This window comes from Orycteropus afer, unplaced genomic scaffold (assembly GCF_000298275.1).
Source record: "Orycteropus afer afer isolate SDZICR_OR568_19922 unplaced genomic scaffold, OryAfe1.0 scaffold00282, whole genome shotgun sequence".
NCBI lineage: Eukaryota > Metazoa > Chordata > Mammalia > Tubulidentata > Orycteropodidae > Orycteropus > Orycteropus afer.
Window position 1 is genome coordinate 3,573,076 of NW_006921869.1, and position 7,710 is coordinate 3,580,785.

A 7,710-nucleotide genomic window follows, 5' to 3' on the forward strand; every position below is an offset into this window, starting at 1 on the left:
GGGTGGGTGGGGAATAAATGAATCAGGAGTGAAGGCAAAATAGCAAGAGCCCAAGGGAGTGCGGAATAGTAAATGACAAGGCAGGATACTCCTGCTCACCTGGCCCCCTCCTAGACCCTGCTGTCCTGCCTTCGTCCTGCCAGGGGTCCTTGAGTAGGGGAGAAAAAAAACAAACAAAAAACTAAGATTTCAACTCATCGTGACCCTATAGGATAGAGTAGAACTGTCCCATAAGGTTTCCAAGGCTGTAATCTTTAAAGACGAAGACCGCAAAGTGTTTCTTCCCCAGAGCGGCTGGTGCACCACTGAAGTTTTGGGTAGCAGCTGCGTGCTTTACCACTGCGCCGCCAGGACGCTTTCCGAGTGGAGGCAGTGAGGCTTTTCTTTCTATCCCCAGCCGGAACCCGCCGCAAGCTGGCTTTGCGAGGTGAGCGCCCCTCCCCCGCTGGACCGGCCTCCTTGGCCTTTGTGACGTCACGACCCCGGCGGGGGACAATGGTTGCCATGGTAACGTAAACCTAGGGCCCGGGCTTGTAGAACGAGGAACTGTGGCGCCGAGGCTTTGGAGCTAGCCAGGGCGCGCGTGGTAGGTGGGTGCACGCGACAGGTGGGTGCGCGGGGCCGCGGTGCGCGTAGGACAGATTTGGGCTCCTTTGGGCACCCCTCGCAAGGCCCCTTTGCAAGGCCACGGAACCTTCTTTACTCACCATTGCTTATCTAATCCTGCCTTGATCATTAGGTCAAGTGCTAATAATGGTCTGAGGGCGGGTACCAGGCCAACTAGGGTTGTGGGGCGACAGCTCAGCTAACCTGAAGTTCTCTGGTTCCCAGGCGACAATGTGGTTATAAGAGCACAAGCTTTATAGTCGGGGAAACTTGGTCTGGAATCCCACCTCCAGCCCTTTGGTTTGTGACTTCGTGGGGTTACTACATCTCTCTGAATCTCTATTTGGCTCCCTCTTCTGCAAGATGAAAATCCGTTCAAGGACTGGCTATGCAGCGCCAAGTACTGGCCAGGCACTTTGATGGGCGCAGCCAGTACAAATCAGAAGGGACTCTGCTCTCCTGGAGCTCACATTCTAAGGGGAAATATCAACAGATATTGTTGTTTTAAAGTGATCAATCAAATAGTGGTGATTTCAGAGAAGAAAATAAAATAAGGTCACATGGGGGTGAGGAGAAAAAAAAGCATTCTGCATGGGGTAGGAAGAGGAGGCCTCTCTGAAGCCACACCCCCACTAGGAGTGGGAGAATAGTTTTTGGCAGAAGACACCCAAATCCAAAGGCCTGAGGCAGACCAGGGTTGAAGTGTTCTAGGAACAGGTAGAATGGACAACTAGACAATGTCCAGGAAGGGAATATGGCCCTGAATGGAGATGGGAGAGGCAATCCCCACACAGTGAGCCCTCAGGAATAGCCCCAGGGGCTGGCTAGTGTGGGCCATGGCACCCTGCTCAAGCACCTTGTTGCTCCCTAGGTCTGCAATTCCTTTAGCCAAGGTCCAGCTTTGCCACAGCCCGTTGGTCTTCAACCAGGATGTCTGAAATGCTAGCCACTGTGATCCCAAAGAAGATGAGCCATGAGAGTAAGTGTCAGCTGGGTGGGGCCCAGAGGTGGAGGCAGGTCATTCGGAGGTAAAAGATGCCTTGGGGCCTGGGATGGTGGAGTCTAGACTTAGAGGAGAGTTAACTTGGTTCTAAAGTCAGGCCATGAGGCAGAAACCATAGGGTTGCCTACTTCCCTTGAAAGACTCTGAGGAATGTACCAAGTGAAGGCTGCCTCTCAGCTTCCTCCAGCCATGACTACCCTGAAGTCACACAGGCAGTCAGCTGGCACAAGGCCCTAGTTGTGTAAACCATCCCATTTTCTTCTGAGTGGCTGGGTGGCTAGAATGCGCTCTACCACCTACCTGTCCATCTGTGTATTCTTAATTCCCTTAATTTTTTGAAACTTTAATTTGCTTTTTTGAGTAGGTAAAGTATTCCTGTGGTTCAAAATTCCAAAGAGTATTCAAACTTCCCACTTTTAAAAAAGCCCCCCACCTTGTCTCCAGATACCCAGTGATCCCTCCTTGAGGCAGCCAGCGTCACTTCCTCACCTCCTGCTATCCCTCCAAGTGTGCTCTGTGCACATACAAGCAAAGATGTACAGATAGTTTTTTCTTCTTTTCCCTCACAATAAAAACACTGTTCTATACCTCTTTTTTTTTTTTTTTTTCCACTTAACTGACACAGTGTGGATGAGTAGCAGCTAACAAGGCAAAGAGTAAAGGAAGGGCATTCTGGGCCATGGAAGCAACCTGGGCAAAGGGGAAAATGAGCTTGGAGTATTCAAGGAAGAGACAGAAAGCCAGTGTGGACCACCTTGCATAGGGCCTTGTGGACCACAGGATTATTGGGTTCTACTCAGATGATGCTGAGGGTTTCAGTAGAGAGATTTCCCAGTTTCTGACTAGGGACGCCATTCACTAGGCACAGATAGAGAAGTGTGTTTGCCTACCACCTCCCTCCAGACTGTGGACAAGACCTTTCCCCTGGGATGGAGCCTGGGAGAAGAACAGACACTTGGTAGGAGAAGTTGGACAATGCTGGAGAGTGGACTTCAAGGCTTCCCTCCTCTGCCCTCTATAGTCTCTGTCCCCACCCCACTTCAGAGCCAGTTCTAGGGAGACCACCCTGCAACTGGTTCCTGCCATGTCTGGGGCCCCTAACAGCCAGGCCAGAACCTGGTACTTAGGTAGGAGTAGGGGCGAATTAAAAGAGTGCATTTATTTCCCAAGAGCTTAGGCTGTGGATACTACACCCCTAGGAACAACAGGTCCAATGGTAAGGACACCTGAGTGGCAGCACTTAGCACTTCAAGTCCACACTCCCAACCTCAGAGACTAGAGAAGGACTTGGGGCCAGAGAGACTTGTTACACACAGATTGCTGTGGTTACCCTGCCATTTTTTATTGTGTATATGAGGTGGGGGAGGGATATCTATGATGCTTTGTGGAATTTACTTTTAAAATTAAGAAATGCTCAAGTTTAAGACATTCAATGAGGATTGGAGAATCATGAAAATAAAATTTAAATAAAATAACCAAACTCACTGCCATGGAGTCAGTTTTGACTCATAAAGACCCCCACTGGGTTTCTGAAGTAATAAATCTTTATAGGAGTGGCTAGTGGGTTTAAACTGCCAACCTTCTGGTTAGAAGTCAAATGCCTTAGGCACTGCACCACCAGAGCCCTTGTTCATGAAAATATAAGACATGACAAATGCTTAGAATCCAAATGTTTAGACTTTAGGCTTTTACCTTTAACAAGTAGTTGGGAGGAAGGTTTGACCATGGTTCATACTTGACAGAAGTCCCTTGTAGCTGGGTTTCAAGGCCAGTGGCAGAAGACAGAATCTTAGTACAGAATCTCATTCTTCAGAGTCAGACTCTGCGGGGATATTCTACTTCTGCCTTCTCTTAGTTAGTGGTCTCAAGTCCATAGTTTATATATGACTTTCTCACCTTGGCTTCACACAATAAGGGTCAGGTGATACAATATCGAGCAAAGATTAGTGTGTATATTTTTTTTTTCTAACATCAATGTTTTAGTCATCTAGTGCTACTCTAACAGGAATACCACAAATGTCTGGTTTGAACAAATAGGGATCTATTCTCTTACAGTTTAGGAGGCTAGAAGTCCAAGTTTAAAGTGCCAGCTCTACAGAATGGGTGAGAAAGCCCCTTGACCTTGGGCTTCAGCTCTGCCTCTTGCTTCTTTCTGGCCCACTGGAGCTAGAGGCATCTCTTCACTCAGGCAGCTGCTGGCTGCTGAGGCTGACAAACCCAAGGTTGACAAGTAAAATGGCACAGTCCCAAGACTATCAAGCAACCTGGCAGGCCACTAATTCAAGTCCAGAAACAGTCCCAAGATTGGCAGACAACATAGCAGGCTGCCGAATGATGACTCAATTACATGCAGAGTCCAAGTGTGCCAAAAGCTCAGAGACTGTTCTCAAAGCTGTCTTCTTATATGCTGGAAGCAGACCACATCCCTAAGGCAGCTACTCAGCTGCTCCAGTAGATTCTACCATGGAGTTGATTATTAGTCTCATCATGGGAGATAACTACATCCAGATGTCCAACCACTCAAAACCACGCCCACCCAAGTTGACATACAACTTAACTACCACAATCAGTGAGCAATTAGCTGTATGTGGCATCTTTTCTTTAAGATTAGAGATTAAGAGTGTTGCTTATAACTTCCTTAATGTCTCATTTAACAGAGATTTAACTATATGTTACAACAAACAATGTAACACATTGCCGTCGAGTTGGACCCAACTCATAGCAATCCCTCCTTGGGCTTCCGAGGTGGTATCGCTAAGGAAATAGATTGCCCAACCTTCCTTCTAAGGAGTGGCTGGTGGGTTTGAACCACCAGCCTTCTGGTTAGCAGTCAAGTGCCTTAGGCACTACGCTACCAGAGCTTATATATATATGAAACAAATGCAATGCTCTGCTGTCAAGTTGTGTATATGTGTGTATATATATATATATATTTCCTGTTTTTTTCCCCAACCTATCTAGGAATTTAGCCTCCCCTCCCCTTCTATCAGTGGTAACCAACAAAGAAAGTTTCCTTCTATGTACAAACCTTTCCTTGACTTTTTGCAATAGTGGACTAATACAATATTTGTCCTTCTGTGATTGACTTATTTCACTCAGCATAATGTTGTCCAAGTTCATCCATGTTATGTGGTGTTTTGCAGAGTCTACATTATTTTTAGAGTTGCCAAACATTACTTTCTCAATGAGCCTCTGCTCACCCTATTTAAAATATGGAACTCTCCAGCCCACTCAACACTCCTCACCACCTTCCCTGCTTTACTTTTCCTTTGGCACTTCCCACCATCTGACCTGCCTTACCTTTTCCTTATCTATCTTGCTGTCTACATTCTCTCCCAGGGAGGGAGGGGTATCTGTTGCTCTTGTGTGCTGCTGTCTCCCTAGACCCCAGCATGTAATAGGCCTTTGTAACACTGTGTTGGATAAATGAAGTAAACAACTAAACAGGCAAGGTGATTTCCAGTAGTGCTGAGGACTATATAGAATATGAATAAGAGTCTGCTTCAGGAATTGACAGAGGGTGTGGCACATTTAGACAGATAGCCAGCAAGGCCCCGGGAGGAGGCAGCTTTTGGAATTGGAGCAGATCTCAGGGGAGTGATGGGGACCAGTGAGCTTGGAGCAAGCATGTCCCAAGGAGAGGGAGCCACAGGATGGCACAGGGCAGGGGCAGGGGCAGGGTAGAAGCAGGAAATGTATAAGCCAGTGGCAGTGTCTAAGTGGAGAAATGACACAGCTGAGTTCAGCTGGGAATGTACTAGCTACTGGGAGGAGAGCACACAAGAGGGAGGTCTGGAGTTGCTGGAGGAGTCAGCCTCCGTAAGTCAAGGTCCCCCTCAGATCTCAGCAGAGCTGTCCAGGAGATGGGCAGGTGGGTCTACGCATGCAGAGACTCAAAGTAGATGGGCATGCTGGAGGCAGAAGCCCAGGAAGGGAGGGGAGTACAGTGGGGACCCCACCAAGGACCCACAGAGAAGGTTGTATGATGGAGGACAGACACCACCAGAGCTCCAGGGGCCACTTTTTTACAAACTAGTTTCTAGTTTTAATCCACACATAGACATGCTCTTGGCTTTATTTATTTAATTTTAGTATGCTTTCTTTTTCACAGTAGTTTAAGGTTTATAGACAAATTGCACAGAAAATAGAGTTTCCATATATACCCGTCCCCCCTTGGACATTGTCTCTCCTATTATTAACATCTTGCATTCATGTGGTTCAGTTGTCACAACTGATAAAAGCAATGTTGTTGTTAAGTGCTTCAAGTTGGTTCCAACTCATAGTGACCCTATGTACGATAGAATAAAACACTGCCTGGTCCTACACCATGTTCACAATCCTTGCCATGCTTGAGCCCATGATTGCGGCTCCATGTGTCAATTCATCTCTTTGAGGGTCTTTCTCTTTTTCTACTTTACCAAGTGTGATATCCTTCTCCAGGGACTGACTGGTCCCTCCTGATAACATGCCAAAAGTATCAGAGGAGAAGTCTGTGATGAAACAAGAGTAATACATTATTATTAACTAAAGTCCATGATTTACATTAAGGTTCACTTTATGTGTTGTATAGTCATTTGGGTTTTGAAAAATACACAATGTCATTTGTTCTCCATTACAAAATCATATGGCATCATCATTCCCCTAAAAACTGCCCATAGGCCACTTACTCATCCACTTCTCCCTTCGCCTGAACCTTTGACAACCACTGATCTTTATACTGTCTCTAGGAGCTCTGGTGCCTAAGGCACTTGACTGCTAACCAGAAGGCTGGCGGTTTAAACCCACTAGCCAGTCCTTGGAAGGAAGGTTGGGCAAGCTATTTCCGTAGTGATACCCAAGGAGGGGTCGCTATGAGTCGGGGCCAACTTGATGGCAGAATAACAGCAGCAATGTAGTTTTGCTTATTTCAGAATGTTATAGAGTTGAAATCATACTTTATATAACCTTTTCAGACTGGCTTCTTTCACTGAGCAGTATGCACTTAAGATTCCTCCATGTCCTTTCATAGTTTCATAATTCATTTCTTTTCATCACTGAATTGTATATCCATTGTCTGTATAATAGTTGATTTATCCATTCACCTAATGAAGGACATTTTGGTTGATTTCAATTTTTGGCAATTATGAATAAAATACTATAAACATTGGTGTGTAGTTTTATCTGAAGACATAGGTTGTTTTTGTATGTTAGTTTTTTTTTTTTTAATTTTCATTGTGATTTGGGTGAAAGTTTACAGAGCAAATTCATTTTCCATGTAGCAGCTCACATACACTTTGAAGACATAGGTTTTGAACTCACTTGGGTAAATACTTAGTAGCACAATTGCTGAGTTATTTGGTAAATCTATGTTTAATTGTATAGGAAACTGCCAGATTGTCATCCAAAGTGGCTGAACCATTTTGCATTCCCACAAGCACGCACACCCAAAGCAGCAGGGTGGGAGAGCAGGAGAAAGGGGATCAAAAGGTCCAGGAACCCGGACAGAGGAGCAGTCAGCCGCAGAGATCCAGGTGAGGAGAGGGAACCCAGGCATGCCCAAAGCAGCAGAGTGGGAAAGCGGGAGAAAGGGGATTCAAAGGCCAGGAACCCAGACAGAGGAGGAGTCAGTCGCAGGGACCCAGGTAAGGGTGGTATGAGAGGTTTCCAACAGGGAGACAAACTTGTCTGTCGGCTTGTCCTACCATGGTGAAGTGTTGATATGAGTTTTGAGGCTGAGCCACTGGTGTTTCAAACCCAGTGGGATGCACGTGGTACACAGGTATCAGCCCACTTACAGACTGAGACAGACTAGGAAGAAGGAAGAGGCTGTCCACTTCTCAAAGAATTGGCCAAGGAAAACCTTATGAATAGCAAAGAAACACTGTTTGATACATTACCATGCAACTTTATGCATAGTCCGGTTAGGTTAGAAGGCTCTCCTAATAGGACAGGGAAAGAGCTGCATCATCTGAGTAAACCCAGCCTTACTCCTATGGATAAGGTAAAGCTTTCAAGACCTCCGTTTGCTGATGTGGCACCACTCAAATTGAAGAGAAACAGCTGCAGACATCCATTAATCATCAGAACATGGAATGTATGAAGCATGAATCAAGGAAAATTGG